This window comes from Acomys minous (genome assembly GCF_964271855.1).
Source record: "Acomys minous genome assembly, chromosome: 6".
Lineage (NCBI taxonomy): Eukaryota > Metazoa > Chordata > Mammalia > Rodentia > Muridae > Acomys > Acomys minous.
In genome coordinates, this window is record NC_140487.1 from 97,318,446 (window position 1) to 97,340,445 (window position 22,000).

At 49.8% G+C, this 22,000-nt stretch overlaps 1 protein-coding gene across 6 annotated transcripts in view; it reads left to right on the forward strand.

The window, feature by feature from the left end:
* Positions 1-22,000, forward strand: part of HIVEP3 (HIVEP zinc finger 3) — a 404,246-nt gene that overhangs the window by 317,600 nt on the left and 64,646 nt on the right. For 5 of the 6 annotated variants that reach the window (XM_084785076.1, XM_084785081.1, XM_084785078.1 and 2 more), the window contains one exon: positions 14,228-14,424. The exons of the other annotated variant lie outside the window; for it this stretch is intronic. The gene's annotated coding sequence lies outside the window, so the exon portion shown is untranslated. The remainder of the gene's footprint in view (positions 1-14,227; positions 14,425-22,000) is intronic. 6 annotated transcript variants of the gene reach the window in all.

Genomic DNA, 22,000 nt, shown 5'->3' on the forward strand with positions numbered 1-22,000 from the left:
AATGAGTAATTATGCAACGATTGAATTACAGTGAGGATAAATGCTACGTGAGGGACCGTCAGAAGCCAGTGGCTGAGAACGGTTGTGCAGACTGGGCACTGCACAGCGGGCGTGGGACCGCCGTGAAGGAGTGCATGGTATTATTTGGAGCGCAGGACTGGTACGACCATAAAGCAATATAGTTCAAGGTCATAAACACCTGCAAGGACCAGGCTGGAACCCTTACTTCTTGTCTGGACTTTGGCCCTCATCTCCCTCTTTGGTGGTCAGATTGCATGTGGTCAGCCATCCTTTGGGCAGAGCCTGGGGACCAGGAAGACTGACATTGCCTTACCTTGTGGGCCAGGGGTTTACTTGTGCTGCCTTAGGACCAAAGTGATGGCAGGAAGGGCTGAGGTGTTCAGCAATAAAGGCTTTTCTACTGGCTTGAGCCCAGATCACAGTGTTCCCTGTACTCGGGAGCACTAGCCCTGGAAGGAGCCTGATTTCTGGGAATATAGCAACTCACAGCCTGCCCTGTGTGTGCATGTGCTTGTATACGTGTGTACATGTGCGTAGATGCATATGTGTGCATGTATGTGTGTTTATGTGTGTGCATGTGCCTGGGTATGTGTATATGTGTCTGTGTGCATATTTGTGTGCTTGTATATATGTGTGTGCATATGTGTGCATATATGTGTGTGTTTGTGTATGTGTGTACATATGTATACATGCATGTACATGCACACATGTGTATATATGTAGAGGTCAGAAGTGGCCTTGGATGTTGTGTCTCAAAAACTGCCCACCTTGTTTTTAAGACAATCTCTCTCTTAGGAACCTGAGGCTTGTTTATTATGCTAGGCTGACTTGCCAGTGAGCCCCTGGAATCCTGTGTTCACCTCCCCAGTGCTGGGATTATAAGCGTGTACTGCCATGCCTGGCCTTTTATACGAGTGCTGGGGGTCCGTACTTAGATCCTTGTGATTACCCAGCAATCACTTGCCAACTGAGCCATCTCCCCGGCCCAAACACAGTTGTTGATTAAAGCACTCTGCCTGCCTGTCCAGAGCACCTGAGTGGCCTGGGCCAAGTTCTCCTTCTCCTAAACACTGGCTGGGTAATTGGAACAAGCCTCCAAGCCCCCAGAGCCTCCAGCTATCAATAGCATGTAATCGATGAAGACTTAGCATCATGCTCCATTGTTAAACTCAAAAGGACAGGGGAGACGTGAAGTGGCTTCAATACCCTGCTGGATAGGGACAGAAACGCCTGGGGCCAGTCAGTCCTTCAAGGATGCTGGGATTTGGCTTATGATCCCAGAGCTAGAAACCTATTCTGGCTTTGTGGAAGAGTCGAGTAAACCCATTGTCCTCTCTGCTTGTTTTTTTTTTTTTCTATAACTGGGGGGACTTTTCTGGCCAGTGAAAAAAATCTACCATGTGGCAGGCAGTTGGAACTTAAGCGGTTTTTAAGAGGCAGACTTTCCAAGTCTTTGGGTTGGCACATGGGGAAACTGACGCCTACAGGTAGACATGATCTGTTCTCGGTCACATGACAGTGTTGTTGACAGACCTAGGCCTAGTCTCCTACTGCACCTGTGTGCTGTCCCATAGTTCTGGAAGTTTAGAGAATGATGAAGAGACACGGCCAGATCAGAGACCAGCAGAGTGGGCCTTTAAAAGGATTTAAAAGGAAGGAAGCTGGTTGGCCCAGTCTTGGGTGGCCAGTGCAGGGAGGGGGAGGAGAACAGGGGCATGGAAGTTCTTGGGTGGCCAGTGAAGAACACCTTTAAGATTTCTTGCCCTGCCCTGGCACTGCCAATCTCCAAGGCCCCAGGCCTTGAGGCCAACACAAAGACACCACCTGCCCTGGGGTCCCACATAGGACTCTGGGAGCCTCAGCCCCAGTCCAGGGACCACAGACGCCCTGGGAAGTCACTTGGCTCAGGTGGACAGTGCACCTGCCAGGTTAGCATGTTTGCCTGCCTGGTACTTGGGTCTAGACAGTGAGGTCTAAATAGAGCAATGCTGGACGGCACACTGGAAGGCTAGCCAGGGAACAGTGGTATGGACTCAATGTTAGCCATTCAGCACCCGCTGCACACCAAGTGTGGTGCTCGCTGGGCATGAGGCTCTGGTAGGGCAGACCCTGCCATTTGTTCCTGCCCTGCATGCTCCAACCGTCTGAAGGAAGACAGATGCAAAGCCCTGCATGGTCTGTACCAAGGGTCGGGGGACACAGATGAGGGAGGCACTCCATTACCTTCCTGGAAGGTCAATGACTTCAGAAATACCCACGCAGCATAGTGCCCGGAGACTTGATGCAGAAACACACCATTCACGGCAGTATGGAGGGTCGAGCCCAGCAGGCATGGAGATGAGGAAGGAGGCAAGAGGTATTGAGGCTTTTCTAAGAAGATAGCAGGAAGTGGAGAGGAACTGGGAGTCTTGAGAGAGTCAGTGAGTTTGCTGAGAAACCAGTTACTCTTAGATCATGGTGGTGGTGATGGTGGCAGTGGTGTCAGCCAGGATGTCTGGTCACCTATCACCTGGTCCATCCCCAGGGCCCAAGGCTGAGAGACAGAATTTGACCACATAGCCCTCTGGGTCCTGGGCTGCAGAGGCCAGTGAAATGGAGTCAGGTGAATCTGAGATGTATTCCTATCTCTGACTGATTGAACAAGAGCAAGAAAAGCCTCTAAGCGACTGATTCCTCCTCACCCACTCACCTGTAGATATCTTTCCTGTCACTTGGGGATGGCCCATTACCATTCATTCACTTATTACCAGCAGTTCTATTCAAGGCTCCAAGTGAAGCAACTGTCAATCACAGGCCCCACAGTCCTTCCCTCAAACACAGCACAGTGAGTCTGCCATGCCCACAGCATCTGTACACACTGTGTCCCACTAGCAGGATAGAGAAGGTAAACGCAGTAGTAGACCATGGCTCCAACTGAGCCATCACTGCTGACGCTGACAGGAACCAGAAGTCTGATGCTGACAGGGACCAGAAGTCCTGGGACTGAGCAGAAGAGGTATGTGTGAGCTGGGCTGGCCTGGGCTCACGCAAAGTGGATTTGTTTACAGACATGCAGTGAAACACACAGGACAAGGAGAACGGCACAGATAAGAGACAGGTTTTACAGGGAAGATCAGCACCCGTAAGAGCCTGGCATGCAAATAAGAACATCCAAGTCTTAGGATGAATGTCATTTGAAGGCCACAAGAGGATTTGGCTCAGCGAGTGGCGTGGTGAAGGGACAGTCTGTGCAGCCATGCAAAGGACGATTTGGGAGGTAGACAAGTTCAAACACTGCCCTGTGTTGGTGTCAGTGCAGGGTGAGTGTGGAAATTTGAGCCAGGTTGGCTTCAAGCACCTCTGTTCACACTTATGGGCTCTCAGTGAGGCTCTGGGCCAGGCAAAACCCTAAGTGTTTTCTGTGGATGAGATAATAGAGAGCTTACCCAGACCCAGCCGGGCAGACACTAACTTCCTCTCCTCCCTCTCTATAAATGAGCCATCACAGGCCCAGAGATGTTAAAAGAATGCCCTGCCCCTAGGCATGGTGGTACATGCCTTTAATCCCAGCACTTGGGATGCAGAGGCAGGCAGAGGCCAGCCTGGTTTACAAAGTGAGTCCAGGGCAGCCAAGGTTACACAGAGAAACCCTGTCTCAAAAAACCAAACCAAAACAAAAAGAATGCCCTGCCTTGATGATCCAGCTTGAAAGTAGGAGAGGGTGGGTTCAAACTGGAGCCATGTTTTAACTGCTTCTAGATGAAGAGTGGCCAGTCAGGACCAGGAATTGTCAGGAGGGCTGCCCCAGGGTGAGAGCAGGTCCCCCTGGCAAGGCTCCCATGCTCCCTAAGTTGTGACAGACTCCACAAAGCTGAGGTGCTTCCTTGATATGAAACCAAAGCCTGTATACAGATGCTGTCTTAGTTATGGTTTCTGTCGCTGTGATGAGACACCATGACCAAAGGCCACTTGGGGAGAAAAGGGCTTACACTTTGGCTCAGACATGCACAGCACTCGCTGTTCCTCACTGAAGGAAGCCAGGACAGGAACTCAAACAGAGTAGAAACATGGAGGACAAGGGCTGATGCAGAGGCCATGGAGGGGTGCTGCTTAATGCCTTGTTCCCCATGGCTTGCTCAGCCTGCTTTCTTATAGAACCCAGGACCACCAGCCCAGGCATGGCCCCACCCACAATGGGCTGGGCCCTCCCCCATCAATCACTAAGAAAGTGCCTTACAGTTGGATCTTATGGAGGCATATTTTCAACTGAGGTTCCCTCCTCTTAGATGACTCTTGCTTGTGCCAGGTGGACATAAAAAGCAGCCAGCACAGTTGAGGACCATGCAAATGACTGAAGTTATGGAAACACTCTATGGACAAGGGTGTCACTCTCAGAGCCACCAGGCCAGAAAAGGGAAGGGCCACTGAGCCAAGTGGCTCTGTAGCAGAGGCATAGCCTTTCCTGTGTGTGAGACCCTGAGCTGGTTAGGTGGTGAGGGGAGTCAGAGCAAAGGTCCAGCTGCTCCCTGGACCAGGGCCTGGACGGTGTCCCTGGAAAGCCTGGTCACCACTAGGCTTCCCCTGGAGCTAAAGAGGCTACTGAGGTTGAAGAGAGCCATCCTTCCTCTGCAGTCATGAGCCTCACTCTGCAATCTCTTTAGTGGGCATTGGCCAAATATTAAAGGTCTCAGTCCCTGCAGTTTACCAGGGTCACCCTGTGTGCATGCTCCCTCCCCCTCCCTCTCTCTCTCCCTCCCCTGTGTATGTGTGCTGTGTCTATGTGTCCGTCCTCCCTATGAATAAATCACAGTGATGTTGTTATGGGATTTCTAGCTTATCCTTTTGAAAGACTAAGTCTGTAGATAGACATAAAGTTTGAAAGTCAGAAATAACCACAAAAGGAAGGAGGGGCAGGCCTCACTTTCTGGAGAATGGGCACTGCATGATTCAAATCTGACGTGGGGTCAGATAAGCCCTTAATGCTTCCATTTTCCAGGTGAGAAAACTGAGACACTGAGGTGTGAAATGACTTATTTGAGGCCACAGCAGTAACAAGGCCCTGAGAGCAGCTAATTATTTGATGTCAGAGCTTTGGTGTAGCCTTCTGCTATGGAAGGCTGCTCACAGTTCACAGTTCTGGGCCTCAGTTTCCTCAGCTGGCAGATGTGACATGAAGCTTTCCCGTTTAAGAACAGCATTAATACAGACAGACACTCGGCACCTGCGGGTTCGGCCCTGCCCCTGGCTTCTGCCTCTGAAGACTGGAGATGTCACAGCTCCTTGGAAGGAATAAGCTGCCTGGTAACTTTCTTGCCCAGATTTTCCAACTAGCTGTTTGATGTCCCCAAGGCAAACCTTCACCTCTGCAGCTCTGAACTCCAGCCAGGGCAGTACTGTTTTGTGGAAGCCACTCAGCTGGATCAGCTTACTTCCCCTTTTTGGGTGTCCCAAGGGGCCTCAGGGAGGGGAAGCGTCCTCTTTGCTCTCCTGTAAATGCACCCAGGCCTGTGGACCTTCCAGTGAGAGCGGGATGTGTGTAGATGGCTTACATGACAAGGAACAGCTCTTTTGGACTTAGCCCCAGAACCACTCCTGCTCCTCAGCCTGTGTTATCATTCTTCGATGTCTCCGGGTGGCTGTACCTCACCAAGAGCAGTTGCTGCCCCCCTACACTTTCCTCTCACAGAACCTGGAGGCCGTAAGGCTCTGTTGCTGCAGTGTGGAGCCTGCACCCTTCCCTCCTCCTCACTGCCTGCTGGCCTCCATTCACTCGGACTACACTCTCTTCTTTTTCCATCCTCAGCAAATGCCAACTGTCTTACCCTCCTGCCTGCCCACCCTCTCTTTGATTGGGCGCTTGTCTTGGCACTCTCTGGCTTGTTGATACATGTCAGAGGTAGAGTTCCATGGTCTGTCCTGTCATTCTCTTGGGAGAAGAGGCCACCTTTGTACTCTGTGAGTCTACCGACAAATAAATGGGAAACTTTTGTCTGGAGAATTTGGGTCCCATATCTAAGTGTCCAGGTGCACATGACGGCAGTGTCAGGCTGTCGCGTGGCCGCCGAGTGAGCAGCCAGGGAAGGGAGCACACAAACCCCATGAGGCAGAGGAAGAAGTGCATGCAGGGAACTGAGGAAGGTCATGGACAACCACGGAACACCTCTTACGTGCAGGCACATGCACACTGTGTCTCACCTGGTTCACACAACAAATACGGAAGAGGCGAAGTAGAACGCGACCCTCCAGTCATGGTCCTGCACGGCCATCTTGAAACTGGAGCAGCTGTGGGCCTCTGATGAGACTCTTAAAAAGTCGGGCGTTTTGCCATTTCTTTGTAAAGGAGACTCGTTAGACCCTTACCTCAGACTCCAGACACACCATCCTGTTGTCCACGTATGTTTACTTTCAAATGTTCATTGCTACGAGTCATGGGTCTGGTTGGAGGCCTATACTATCGTTACCGGATATTCACTGGGACTTCTGTAGGAGATCCTGTTGTTGCTGTGTGTCAAGGAGATTCTTAATCTTTGAATCTGCAGGTCCGGCCCCTTCATGTGTTCCAACAGATCATACATGAGGTAGATGTTGGGGTGAGGTTCACTCAGAACCCTGGATCAGGGCCCACTCCCTTGTTCTCAGAGCAGGGCCCAGTCTCCTGCTCCCCTCTTACCAGGGCAGGGCCAGCTCTCCCGCACCTGTATCATTAGGGCAGGACCGGCTCTCCTGTTCCCGTGTCATCAGGGTAGGGCTGGCTTACCCATTCCCATATCCTCAGGGCAGGGCTGGTTCTCCCACTTCCATGTCCTCGGGGTGGGGCTGGTTCTCCCACTTCAGTGTCCTCAGGGCAGGCCCGGCTCTCCAGCTCCTGTGTCCTCAAGGCAGGGCCAGCTCTCAGGCGCCTATGTCCCCAGGGCTGGCTCATGTCCTAAGGGCCTGCATCCTAAGGGCCAGCTTTCCTGTTCTTGTGTCCTCAGGGTCAGCTCTCTTGCTTCCATGTCCTCAGGGCCAGCTCTCCTGCTCCAGTTCAATTCGCCAGATTGTTGTTGGCTGTAAAGGCCTGGATGGCCTCCTACTCCTGTGGGTACTGAGTCTTGTGGGCCATCAAGCAGGTGGCAAGTGGAGGCCCCTCAAAGTCTTTGTTGAGTAGTTCACAGAAACCATTGATGTTGGCCCAGCTCAGCTTCTTGAGTTATCTGGGAAGAGGAACCTCAGCTGAGAAAAGGCCTCCCCTGTGTTACCTGTGGGCAAGTCTGGAGTTCATTTTCCTGATGGATTAATGTGTGAGGGTTCAGCCCACCTGGGGTAGCACCACTCCTGGGCAGGCAGTCCTGAGCTGTGTAAGGAATCAGGCTGAGCAAGCCGCGGTGGGGAAGCCAGTAGGCAGTAGTCCTCCATGGCTTCTGCTTCAGTTCCGACCTACTGGTCCCCACCTGACCTCCCTCAGTGATGGAGCATGCCCGGAGAGTCATAAGAGAAAAGGAACTCTTTTGTTCACATGTTGCTTTTGGCCATGGTGTTTACCACAGCAGTGGAAACCCTACCCCAAGACACTGGTTAGTTTATATCTTCAAGGAGCATCTGAACCCGCCTAAAGTAGCCTTCTGCACCTGCCCTGGGGTGCAACTCTACTGTTTGTTTTTCTCCTGGCGCTCATCACCACTCCCCATACCACTTATGGCATCCTCTGTTTGTTGTTCTGTTCCTCTGGCTGGATGCTCAGCTCCAGGAAAGCCAGGCCTCTCTCTCTGTCTTACGATGTTTCTGTTATTATTTGCATGGTGCTCGCCGAACCTACAGAGGTGCCTGACTCACAGACACTTCCAGAGGACCTAGTGAGCAAGGGCGGACACACTGTCTGCCATCCCCTTTGTTTGACTCCCCCATCCTTTCTCTGGCAGTTGGGGATGCCCTCCTTGACAGCCTCTTTCAGCTTCTCCTGTAGTTATTGGTTGGGCCGGTGTCTCTTGCTCTCCTCCCCTTTTGTGTCATATCATTTCCTAGGAAATTGTCAGTTTTCAAATGCATCATTTTTATTGACATAAAAAAGCTACCTTCCACTCCTCTTACATCTTACAAAAGCACGCCTGAGTACACGCGCCTGTCACCTTTCTCCATGTTGTCTGACTTGGCTGTTTACTCCTTGTCTCATTTGCTGGTGGCAATCATGGGTGTCCAAGGTGTCAGGGCACAGGCGTGGCATTGCATGTGTGGTAGTGGCTGCTTCACTTGCTTGTTCACTTATTTTTATTTTGGGCTATATTCACCTCTTCCTTCTGGGCTGTTATGTTTGATTTTTCTTTTAATACGAGAGATTGAACCCAAGGCCTTACATATCCTAGGCCACTGGTTCTCAACCTGTGGGTGGCAACCTTTTCACAGGGGTCACCAAAGACCATCAGAAAACATAGATATTTACATTATGATTCATGACAGTAGAAAATTTCAGGTACGAAGTAGCAATGAAGGTGATTTTGTGACTGGGGTTGCCACAACATGAGGAATTGTACAAAAGGGCCAAAGCATAAGAAAGACTGAGAACCACTGCCATAGGCAAACACTATCACTGAGCTACAATCCCAACCTTGTGTCTTTTATTGTATTATGAGACAGTAAGTGCCCTGTAGAATTGCTCATCTGGTCTCAAACTTGCCTTCCTCCTGCCTCATCCTCCTGAATGGCTGGGACTCCAGGTGAAATCCTTCACCTATATCGTTTGATCCTCTGTCCTCTCATCACAAAAGCATCTGAGGTCTGCTTTTCCTCTGAGCACAGCCTTGCTCGTGCCCACAACTTTCCAAACAGTAAGCTTCTCTCTGTCCAGTCCCCTTACAGTTTCAGACTTGACATCCCCTGTATTCAAGTCATTTAAAAGTGCCTTGGTACTGCCATGTGTACCGCTGATCTGGTGCTTTAGCTTTTGATACCCAGACTTCTGGATGTTGCCTGGAGAGCTGCTCTCCGGCTCTGCACCACTTACTAGTGTGAGGATGTCTGAGCAAAGGATGTCTTCTCCGTATCTGAGGCCTGTGTAAAGGGAAGCTTACAGACTCAGGCTCTACACTTCCCTGAGTCCTGTGTTTCATCTATGTCCACACTCACTGGTGACACCCAGGTCATTCACTCTCTTTGTTCTTCGTTTTGTGTTTGAGGCAGGGGCTGACTATGTAGTCCAGGCTGACCTTGAACTCATAATCCCCCGACCTTGGCTTCCTTAGGCCTGGGAGCGCAGGTGTCCAGATACACAATACCCCTGCTGGCCTTACGGTTCTATGATTGTACTAGTTCATCTGCTTCGCTCAGGGTGAGGAACGAGCTAGGGGTCTAGACCTTCTTTTGAGAAGAGGCCTCAAGCAACACAAAACACTCACCTTTCTCCACCTGATGTTTCCGTTTCATACACCGGAATCTGCCAGGATTCTACTAAACATCTTGCCTGTTTAACCATTTCCCCCATTTCTCCGATTTTCTTTATTAGTTTGTGTATTATTTCCAAATATATGGCTGGATTTATATTATCTTTTACCATCCTGGCTTTCTGTTAGAATAAGATAATTGAATCTATTCATGTTATTGAATTCATTAATATTCTTGGCTCTCTTTCGCCATGGTACCTCATGTCTCTTGTTTGTTATCCTTTTCCTTCTGGACTAACTTCAGTCTTCCTGATTCTTGCTGCACTGCTTGGATAATCTTTGGTCCCACTTTCTCTCCCACACTTGGTAGTTCAGAAGGCTGCCTTATTTTTCCTTTGGAAATACCCTTCGACAAAACATATTTGTGTACCCATATCAAGAAGTAAGTTTCAGGCCAGGCGGTGGTGGCGCACACCTTTAATCCCAGCACTTGGGAGGCAGAGGCAGGTGGATTCCTGTGAGTTCGAGGCCAGCCTGGTCTACAAAGCGAGTCCAGGACAACCAAGGCTACACAGAGAGACCCTGTCTCAAAAAAAAAAAAAAAAAGCAAAAAAAAAAAGAAAAGAAGAAGAAGAAGAAGAAGAAGAAAAAGAAGAAGAAGAAGAAGAAGAAGAAGAAGAAGAAGAAGAAGAAGAAGAAGAAGAAGAAGAAGAAGAAGAAGAAGTTTCTAATTTTTAGCATTGTGTCCCTATCCTGGTAGACATTTGTCCAGATGACATCACACACCCTCTGGTTGTACTTCTCCTGTTTCCTAGTCTTCCTGCCATGTCCTTTCTTGAATGACTTATCCTGATACCTTTTTCATTTCGTTTTGTTTTGTTTTGTTTTGTTGGAGTAATTCCTTGGATGACTTTTAAAGAACAGATAGGTGGGTGGCCTCTTATTTTAGTATCTCTCTCTTCCTATTTGAGGCTTGACTGCGCAATGGATCTTGGGGTTTTTTTTTAATTATCTCTTTTTCCCCCTCAAAAATCTTTGCCTTGTTACCCACTAGCAGTCAGGATGGGAGATGTCAAACCTGGTGTGTGCTGGTTGGTTTTTATTGTCAGCCAGATACAACCTAGAGTCCCGTGGGAAGAGGGAACCTCACTTGAGGAATCTTCCAGGTCAAATGAACCTGTGTTCATGTCTGGGGTGTCTCAATTGATGTTTGATGTGGGAGGGCCCAGCCCACCGTGGGTGGCATCATCCCTAGGCTGGGAGGTCTGGGCTACATGATAAATGGTAAGCACAAGACTGAGAGCAAGCTAGTAAACGTTCTCTGCTCCATACTTCTGCCATCAGCTTCCTGCCTTGAGGTCCTGCCCTGGCTTCCCTCAATGATAAACCATGACCTGAAAGTGTAAGATGAGGTAAATACTTTCTTTCCCCCAAGTTGCTTTGAGTCAAGGTGTTTTTATTACAGCAGCAGAAAACAAACCAGGACACGTAGCAATGTAGCTCTTAACACTGTCACAGTGACTCTCAAATGCCAGCTTTTCCAAGATCAGCATTAATGAAATTGGCATTAATTGAAGCTGAGGTGCTCCCTGCCCTGATGCATGTGGAGTCGGAGAAGTTGGCTCCGCTGACAACTAGAAGTTGGCTTTCCACGGGGATTGGCTCAGATTGCGTGAAGGCTGTCACACAGCAGTCTGTGACCAACAGAAACAGCAAGCTTGGAGTGATGAGGCCAGACAAGGGAATCCCAGGATCTTGTTGCATAAGCTGCTATGAAGAGAGTGGCTCTTTCCAGAAGTTTCTGCGAGGTCTATGGGTGTAGGGGCAGAGGTGTGTGACCTCGGTTCCCAGTGCTTCCCTCCTGTTCACCCTGGTCTCTTTGGAGACTTTTATTGATTTATTTAGTGGATCTTTTTTATTCTAAGGCTCCTGTTCCTTCTCTGAGCTGCTTTCCTGGTCTTTTGGGTGAGCCTTTCCTCCAGCCTTGCCTGGAGTGGTCAGTGGGGTGTGATTAGCTTTCTGTGCTCCCCACTCCTCTGAGTCTTCAGACTTTCTGGCCAGCTAGTATGATTCTATTCCAATTTGTGTAGGCTCTTTTTTGTTTTAATGGCATCTGGGGGAGAAGAGGCTGACCAGTGAGCCCTCTTCATCATCTAGAAACTTGGGGATCATCAGGGATGACGTTTTCAGGTGACTAGTACACAGATGTAGCTGGACAGCTACTGAGGGAAAACTAAGAGCAGCCGGTGACGGGGTGATACTGACCTCCATGTTTTGTCCCATCCACAAGCCACACCCCCTCATCCCAAGCACATTGACTCATTGCACAAAACCATCCTATAACCTCACTCCACTGCTGCCAGCTCAAGATCTGCCCCTTTGTCTGGCACACCTCTTCTCCCCAGCCCTGCTGACTCTGACCTCGGTCATTACCCCTCACTGTGCAGTTTCCCCCATGCGGGGCTTTAGGGAGGTGTGTTTGAAACACTCCCACATCCAGACATCATCAGTACCAACTCCACCATGGCTCCTTTGAAAACAAGGACCAAATCTTGTCTAATTTCTGCCTTTGGCAACTGCCAGCCAGCTGGACCCAACATGGGCACTAGGTTCACATCCGTTAAGTGAATGAATAGCTATGTTGGGTTCTAAAAAGAGCTGTCGCGCTGTAGCTGTGGGTGAGATGCCTGCTAATGTGCTTCGGAGGAAGCTGGTCTGAACATCACACCATCTGGAAGGTGTCACACCATCTCAGCTCCTGGTGTCTGCACCGAGGACACTTGCTTATCTCAAGAGAAGTGTAGCAAGTGGGTGTCGGGGCTGTGGGTGGTAGAACTCATGTCTACTGTGGTGGGCTGAGCATCTGGCCAGGTAGACATGCTATGTGGGATGGGCACAAGTTCTAAAGCCATCTGAAGAGGGCTTGGAGTGTGGGACCTGGTCTGTGGATGCCCTGGAGTCTCAGTTGGAGGAATCAGGCACCCCTATTTCTGTAAGGCTTGGAGTTGATGGGAAATGGCAGGGTTGTGAAACGCCTAGATGGCTCCATTGGCCGACTCAAAAACGTATCACAGGGAGCCACAGAGCCAGTCCTCTCAAGCCTGTGGTGACGAAATGTCACTCTGCAGACCTGCACAGCAGGTGCGGCGGGAGGGGACATTGATGACCTCGGGTGACCTCTATGTCCTGTAGCAATCAGCCATGTGGAGTGGTTGCCAAGGACTAAGTCCTCACAATGCATGGTGCCGAGGACAAACCAAGGGACAATGTTGCAGGCCTGTGTGCAGATTACTGCACATTGCCACGCTCCACTCTGGGACAAAATCCGTGGCAGTTATGTGGATTAGCGCCACGTGCCAGCCATTGTTCTCAGCACTTCGTGAACACTGACTCACGACAGCCCGGAAAGCCTTCGCCATCCTCAGCCTCCTTCTCACACCACAGAAGTCACCACAGAGAAGGACGTGGATTTGAACCAAGGGTATAATAGCCTTAGAGAACCACCGCTATCACACCGTACCACCAGAGCAGACGAACCAGGGCCCACGGCGTGGCGAGGGTGTGCTATGCTGCACACAGCTGAACAACTCTCGGATTTTCTGGTTTAGGAAGCACTTCCCTCTGTAGCTTTCCAACAGCCCCGCTACTCTGGTGCCTGAGCAGGAGCGCTAACCATCCACCTGTTTGCCCAGTAACTGCTAGGGAGTTCCTGCCCTGCCCCAGGCTTCCCTTGGCTAGAACAGTGTTTCATTTAGTGACTTGGAAACCACAGTGCGTTCCAACGCCCCCGATCGCTGCAGTCTTTATCCATCTGATGACCAGGCACGGTTACAAGTCATGCTAGTTATCTCTCGGGTTAGCAGACCCCTCAGGCTTAGTGATCGTACGCCATGCCCATGCATCAGCTTGCTTCTGTAGGTCCCAAGAGTACAGCTATGCCACCGTGAATGCACCCAATCACATGTGCAGTTCGCTTAGGTTGGCACTGGGTGTGGTTTGTAAACTGGGGACTCAACTCTGCTTCATGGAGCGGGACACCTTTACCATCTCATTCTTGTGTTGACGTAACCTGATTCCCTGTGGTTGGGGTACGGGGCGGGGGGGGGGGGTGCGGGGAGGCGTGGCGGCTGAGGTTCCGTTTCCTTGCTGGGTTTTAGCTGTGTGGTCCTTCTAGGTTGCGAGCAGCTGCCTCTGGGTTCTTCCTGTGTGGCCCTTCCACCTTCAGGCCAGCAAGAGTTCATAGAGTCTGACTGGTACCAGTCTCTCTACTGTTCTCATCTAGAACCAAACAGAAAAGTCTACCTTTAAAACTAGAGTTTCCGGGCTGGAGAGATGGCTCAGAGGTTAAGAGCACTGTCTGCTCTTCCAGAGGTCCTGAGTTCAATTCCCAGCAACCACAAGGTGGCTCACAACCATCTATAATGAGATCTGGTGCCCTCTTCTGTTATACAGGTGCACATGCAGGCAGAGCACTGTATACATAAGAACAAGTACATAAATCTTTAAAAAAAAAAAAATAGAGTTTCCTCGAGCCTATTGATGGTCAAGGGTGTTCTGTCATAGACCCCAGCCACTGGTCATGGTCCCAAGACTGGGCTCCAGGCATCTGGAAACCTTGAAGTCCACCAGGAGCCCTGCCTACCTCACTGGTGAAGAATGAGCCTCAGGAAGTTCAGCATGGGGCAAAGGGTGTACGGTGTGTCATCTCAGGGACACTGTTTCCCACTGTCTCCCTGAGGGGACATGGGATGAAAATGCAGCTTGGAGGGACGTCAGGGCTTGAGCCTCCTGGAATAAGCCAGGGGTTGTTCTGTGCCTAACGCTGATCTAGAAAACTCTATGACCATGCCTTACACCTTCCCCACCCCATGCAGGATCAGAGGCACAAACCAAGCCGCCTCGAAGTAGCTGATGGAAGACTCCCACGGGCCACTGGCCGGTCACGCTGTCCCTTCCTCGGGGAGGAGCAGTGTGTAAGCAGAGGCACCGCAGCAAGAGTGGACATGAACGCTGGCTTCCAGAGAGAGCAGCGGTTCAGTTTTGGTCATCGGAAGTGGTGCCTGCAGCGCAGGTAAGACGCTGCCAGTCTGGCTCGCCAGCTGTCATGTTAGCTGGCTGGAGCTGCCTGTGTTCTTGTCTTAAAATATTCTTCTGCGGGAGCAGCCATGGTTGCCTGTCCGTGCCTCCCCTGACCTCTGCCAGTGCTGGTCTGGAATTCCCTAATTCCTGGGTTTGGAATTCCAGGCTTCTGCCCCTGTTTCCCATGTCATCTCCCTCGCTACTGGTCACTCAGTTTCCACTTCACCTCTGGTAAAGGACACAGCAATGTCTCTCGAGGACCCAGGCCTCTGGGCTATCAGCCTATTTCTCAGGCTTGCCCTACCCTACATACACCCTACATCACTCCCACGCCCTACCCAGTTACAGAGCATGTGGCTGTGAAAGCCCCCATCAGAAGGTATGGAAGGATGTCAGGTGTGGTCTGCCATGATTACCTAGAGAGTTCCAGAAATTCCAAGTGCCGAGTAGATGGGGTCCCCAATGAGGTCCCTGGGCTCCTGTATGTGTTTGTATGTGTATCTCAGTTTGGGGGGTTAAGAGTGGGTATGCAGGCTATGACATTGGGGTGGGGGTGTGGCTTTGAAAGTTTGTCTGTTACAAAATGCGTCAGCATCACCCAGAAGGAGAGAGCACCTGGTTTCAAAAAGAAAGAAAGGAAACATGGACTCACCCAGTACCTGTGTCGTCTGATCCGGCTCAGGCACTAGGGACACTCGGGACTGCATTTGGAGTTCTTCCCTTTGAGACAGCGTCACACTCTGTTAGCCCAGGCTAGCCTTGAACTCACAATCCTTCGGCCTCCGGCATCCTCAGAACTGAGGATTACAAGGATACAGCTTCATGCCCTCTCTGTTTGGTTTCTGGGTGGGTCCTGGGAGCTGCCTTCTGAGGGCTCTGGAGCTCTCCACCCATCTCATGTTTACATCCATGGGCTCGGCTCTGGTGTCCGAGGTGGGAAAAGCTATGATTTTCCACCTGGCCTGTTTGTCCCCTCTGGTTAAGGGCAGACGTTTTCTTACTGTGCAGAGCCTGGGCTAGCCCATAGGTCACTTCAGGTGCAGGATTGCTGTAGCTTCACGAATACAGGAAGGTGGGTTTTGGTTTCTGCCAGCAGCTCCTCAGTATGCTTGGCCCAGCAGGCCTGTCCTGACCAGAATAATCCTCCAGGAGGATTCCCTGGAGCCAGGAAGAATAAACTATCTGAACCTCATTTTTGATCGAGGATGTTTGCAGTGGTTTTGAACTTGGGGATCCCTGAGTTCAAATCCCGGCTCTAATAGTTCCTGGTTTTATTGTTGTTGTTATTGTTGGCGTACTCTTCTTCTTCTTCTTCTTCTTCTTCTTCTTCTTCTTCTTCTTCTTCTTCTTCTTCTTCTTCTTTTAGAAGCATGTTGTTGTAGCTCCCTCTCCCTTGGCCACAGCTTTCTATCTTGCAACGAAGGATAAAGTGGTACCTGCCTCACAGGGTCACCATGAACATATGAATGAGACCTCATTAGAACACGGACCGCCCACCTGGGACGCCTTCCTGTCACCCTCCACCACTGGGCAGGCCACTCAGCCACCACCTACCCTGTGACAAATCTGCTATACTGTACCACCTGGTAATGCCACAGCATCCTAAAGTGAAAGGATCTGCACACAAGTCCTGGCACTTCATAGACGAATCGAAGTCCTGATAGGGGAGGGGAAAAAAAAATCCCAGTGAGGCTGACCTTGTTGCCACGTTAAAATATGTATGGAGATACAGGTATCAACTTCAGGCCATGACGATTATGTAGAAAGTGGCATTACCAGCTATTGCTTCCTAACAGCCCAGCCTTCCTTAATTACTGATATCCTGACTTGATCAGGAATTGCCATGTAGACTTGATTGGCACCTCTCTAGCTATGTTGAGTATTTCTTCCTAATAGCTATTGGCTATTATCATCCTCTTTTCTACTAACTGCCCAATAAGTAAGGATATTTTGTCTATAGTTTAAAATGTTTAAGTCTCTATTTTGGAAATATTCATAGACCTCCTCAATGGCATAGTGTGAAACACAGTAGTCTCATAGAAAAAGTCACAAATGCTGGCTTGGTTCTTACCAGTCAGAATATATTCAAGGCATATTGGGTGAAACTCTTTCTCAAAGCACTATCTGGCAAAAAAAAAAAAAAAAGAGGAGTGAGTAGAAAGCATTTTTAAATTCCAGTCTGCCAATCTTTTCCTGTAATTGGTGTATTTAAGCCACCCAACTATATGATAATTAGTCATTTCTTAGTACTTATGTATACTATTTTTTAATGTATACTATTTTATTATTTGTTTTCTGTATGTACTATTTCTCTTATTTTGTTTATACTTGTGTTTGTGGGGTTTTAGTGTTTATTCTTGTCTACTTGTATTACTTTTAAGTGTATCAATTTCAGTATTTTTGAACTATTTTTGATATTAAAATAAGTAAGCCTTACCAAAAAAAAAAAATATGTATGGGCACTGAGCACAGAGAGGTTCAGTAATTCAAAGATAGTCACACGGCTCGCAGGGGTAGAAACTCTGTCTACAAGAGAATCAGCCCTTTTGTTTTCCACTGACATGCTTCCAGAAGACTGTAGCTTCAGTGACTCCGCCTCTAGGAGGAACCATGTTTCAGCCTGAATCGATGGCACCGTCACCAATGGGCCCTGCTCCTTGGCCTCCTGCAGCACCACCTGGTGTGTTGATTGAGCATTTGTTTCCATCCGTGCTTGTGACAATTAACTGTGTGTTGGGAGGCTCCTTCTCTAGCAGTCTCAGGGGTCTGGCCTACAAGCTGTACACTGGGTTCTTGAGTAGCCTAGACCTAGAACTACTTGAGGAACACAGGTAGACATTGAAGAAGAAGCCACCCAGGACTCTCCCACCCCTGGCATTTGCCCTCCTACTTCATGCCCAGATCCCCTGTGGTCCACATGGGCTCTGACAGCTGTGGGACTGTCTGCAGAGGCAGCCCTGCCCAGCAAGAAATGATCCCTCAGCTCCAGCTAGAAACCTGGCCCCGCCCCTTCCCGAGTTCTCCCTGGGGAAGAAAACATGGTGATTAATGGGGTGCTGACTCAGAGTTGCTGGGGGATCCAGGGGATCCTGGGCACAGCTGGGCCACCAGGAAGGGGGCTGAGCTATAGAGCATCCATGCAGATGAAGAATAAGAGTCCAGGATGGCAGGTGTGCTGTGTAGCAGCCTCCACTATGCCAAGACTCAAGTGGCCCACTAGCACCACTTGAGGCTGGGGACACCTGTGCTCCCAATAGAGGTTGGAGTCATTTGAGGGCAAGATAACAGGGAGTCTGTGCTTCTCCTCAGGAGAGACCTAACCTGGGACTGTCTCCAGAGTAAGGTGATTTCTGAATGAGTGGCTTTGAGGCCAAAACTAACATGAAAATGAACCAGGAAATATTTCCCCAGCAAACATTGCTGCTAGCAGTTTTCAAATTTTCATTGTCTTAGAAGCCATTAAAAAAGTCGATTCTTGTAAGGAATGGGGATGTATAAATCAGGTGTGTGTATTCTCTAATTTTTTTTTTAACTTTCAGTCTTTAAAATGGATGTATTGTGAAAGTCCACACATAGGGTAATAGCTCTGCTTCAAGTCACAGAAACTTTGAATCTGAAATTTTAGACCAGGGATCCACGATTTAAGTCCTGTGGCTACCACCCGATTGTGTAAATAAAGTTTTATTGAAACACACATGCCATTCATTTACAAGCTCCCTTGGTGTCCGTGGTCTTGCTTGCCAGATACAGCTTCCACAGTCCCTTCTCTTCTCTCGGTTGGCTTGGTAAGGGTTAAAAATTAAGGTGCTCAGAGCTTGGAAGATGACTCAGTGAAGAAAGCACTTGTCCCACAAAGGACCAGAGTTCAGAGCCCCAGCACTCCACTCGTGTAAAAAGCTGGCAGATATACGGCCACTTGTAAAGCCAGCATTTGGGAGGAAGAGACAGGGAATCCCCTTGGCAAGATGGCTAGCTAGACTAACAAGACTCAGCAAGTTTCAGGTTCAGTAGAGATCTTGTCTCAATAAATAATGTGGGAGGTAGTCAAGGAAGACAACCGACGCCCACCTAGGGCTTCTGCTATGTGCATACTCACAAACACCATAAAAAAAAAAAGATTAAAATTAGGGTCCTGGGAAGATTTAGTGGTTAAAGCACTTGTTGTGCATGATTGGGGACTAGGGTTTGGATCCCCCAAATCATGGAAATGTTACTGAGTGTGGTAGCCCACCCATATAACTCCAGCCTTGGAAGGTGGAGACAGGATCCCCTGGGCAAGCTCGCTAGTGAGACCAGCCACCTTAAGGGGCTCTGGTTTTGATTGAGAGACCCTGCTTTGTTGAATAAGATAGACAGGTGATTGAAGATGAAGATGGTTCCTGACATCAAGTTTGGGCCTTTATATGTGTGGACATGCACACACATGTACATACACACACACACACACACACAGAGAGGGGGGGGGGAGGGAGGGAGGGAGGGAGGGAGAGAGAGGATTACATAGAAAATAATTAATGAACCCTAAATCGTTTCAATAGGAGATATAAAGGTTACACTTTCCACAGTGTGCTTATCTTTAGATATGCTCTGGGGCATTTCAGGACTACAAGGGAGTTCCAGTTTGCATCACCAACAGTATCCAACAGCTGCTTAAATTCCTTCTTGTTCCAAATGCCAGTCAGATAGAAAGCCCCACACACTCCCTGCACTTAACCTTATGGCTCTGCCCCTTGTCACTGACAGCTTAGTCGTGCTGTAGGTTTTCAGACCTACACATAGTCCTGAGCCTAACCAGCGACACAAAGACACCCAGGAAAGACCTCAAACCCAGAGACCCTAGTGAAGAGACATCTCAGCCTTTGTTGGTTGATCTTCCCTGACCCGAGTCTGTAGTCCATCCAAGCCACCCTGTGCTGCGGTGCATTGCGGAGCATGTCCGGATGCTCTGGTGCACTTTCTGTTACAGTGCTGACAGTTGCAAAACTGTATTTTCAGCACAGATTTCCTGTAGCGATTGAAGAGCCCCCCTCTGAAAGGGCTTTAGTGGAACACAATTTGAAGCCTGCCTTCGGCAAGAATTGGCTGTTCTTGTTATTCCAGTGCTTAAGGATAATGGAGGAGTCAAGGATGCTGGGTGTCCTGTTGGGAGGCAGAGGAGGGGAGAGAGGACATCCTGGGGGCAGTGGGCAGGGAGTCAAGTCCCTGGCACAAACTGTCCCCCAGTTTGCCATATCTCCCAAGTTTAGCTCTCCAGCTGCCTTTGTGACTTATAAGCTGTCCACATGAAGGGCAAGGTGCAGGTACACTTGGGGACAGGTGACAATGCACAGGGAAGGGATGGGGACATTTGCCATGCTTCTGATATGGATGCCAAGGGACCCCTGTGGCTGTGTAGCAAGCAGGTCATGGTGTGTTACAGGGTAAGGGAGGGTTTCACCCAGAGCCTTTCTCACGCTGCTCCTTCCACCTGCATTTCCATCCTTGCCCCGTGTGCCCCTCCTCCATGGCATTAGGTCATTAAGAACCTTTGCCATGGGGTTCTGGGAAACCCGCCTTTGTGCCAGCTCTGGCTGCACATGCAGGTTTAGAGCCTCCAGGCAGGGTAGCTATCTGCCACCTCTGCACCCCCAGTGGGTACTGTAAAGGTTTCTGGACAGTGTTTAGTGAGCACCAGTCACTGAATACAAAGACCTGTGAGTGTGGACCGTTTGTAAGTAACAAAGGGACAGGTGTCAGGGCCCAGAGGAGGAGGAGAAGGTAGTATAGGGATTGGACAGTAACCACAAGCATTTAGGCAAAGCCCACGGAGCCAGGAATAAACACCAGGCGTCCTGACTTTCAGAGCAGCTGCTGTTACCTCCATGGGTGTGAGGAAGAGAGGACCAGGCCTAGTAGCTTGGGACACTGTGGACTAGCGTGTATAGCCCCCACCCCCAGAAAAGACAGTTTTAGGTTTTGAAGGGATGACCTCATGTTTTTTTCTTATTTACATAGCCCTGTTTGTTTATGTAGTCTTTTAAAAATAACCAACGTGTGCTAAGCTTAGTCCTTGCTCTCCCAGCTCTGGTGGAAGAGCCACTATGGGGAGAGACACCTTTTTATCTAAGAGAGGGGTGGCCTTGTTTCCCCAGGGCAGACTGGGGCAAAACAGGACAGGTAGGAAGCTTCGTGGTTTTTCCTGTCTCTTCTCCAAAATAGCTCTCTGCTCCTGCCTCCCACTTCCGGCCTGACTGGACACAGGGTAGGTCTCCTTCCGGGGAGCTGTGCTTTGTAGATTCTCCAGGAGGTATTAGAGACTGTGTCAACAGGCAAATGTACTTGGGTCTGAAAACCTGGAACGTGGCATGGAGGGTCCCAGCTCAAGTGGGACCACTGCGTTCGCATCCTCACTGTGCGCCCTTGGGCAGGCTACTCAGCTTCTTTGTGCTGTGTCAAACCCAGGGACAGCAGTGGTAATGGCAAAGCAGTGCCTGTTAGTTCAAGAAACATGTGTAATGAGCTTGGCTCAGTCTAGATACATAGTAAAGCTTGGTAAGTCTTTTCATAAAAAGCAACGATGTTTCCCTGTCTGGACCACTATGTGAGCTTTCCAGTTGTTCCTTCCACTATCTTGTCTGCCCCTCCCCCACTCCTGATATCCCCCAAGTGACGAGAAGCTAGAAGATACTTTGACCATCCCGTCCCCTTGCAGTGCTATGCCAGGGGTCAGCAAAGCTGCCTTCTAAGTGGCCAGACCATAAATGTTTTAAGCCTGGCAAGCACACTCTCTTACAAGTTTGCTGTGCCGACATACAATCAGTTATAGACGCCATGTAAAGATGAAAAGGTCATGTTCTAGAACAGACAGCAGCTGCATGTGTCCACCCTTGACCTACAGGAAGATTTCAGCCCCTTAGCTCAGCATTCCTGTTGGGCTACCCAGGTATCCCCGGGGGCTCTCCTCCTCCTCTGCTCCCTGCCCCCATGTCAATGCCTCAGGCTTGCCATCTTTCTCTTGCTGTTTTCTCTGCTTGGATTTCCATTCCCTGCTCCCTCCGTGTGCCCCTCCTCCATTAGGAAGCCTTGCTGTAGGGTTCTGTGGACTCCTGCTTTCACGTCTACCCTGACCCAGCGGACAAGTTTCGGAGCCTCCAAGCTGGCCTCCTCTCTGCCTTCCCCATAACCCAACGGGTGCTTCAGGGTGTCTGTGGGTACTCACTAAGAACTGGTCCTTAAACGCAAGGTTCTGCCATAGAAAACATCTCAGGGAATCACAGTCCAGAGTGGAGAACCTAGCAGGCCACCAAGGCAGAGAAGGACAGCTGTGTGCTTCCTGGGGTGCCTGGAGCAGGAGTTGTCCCTCAAGTTTCTGAAAGAGGCAGAAACCGTTCAGACGCCGCAGGTTGGGAGGCCTTCCCAAGCAAAGAGGACTTCCCGTGCTGCGGAAATGGCTAAGCAAGAGCAGCTCCATTCTGGGCTTGGGTGATGGACCGACCGGCCTGGCTGCTGAGTGGAGCGCTTGCTAGTGCAGGAGAGTAGTAAGGAGTTTGAGCTTTGTCTCATAAATCACAACTTCGCCAGGCATCATC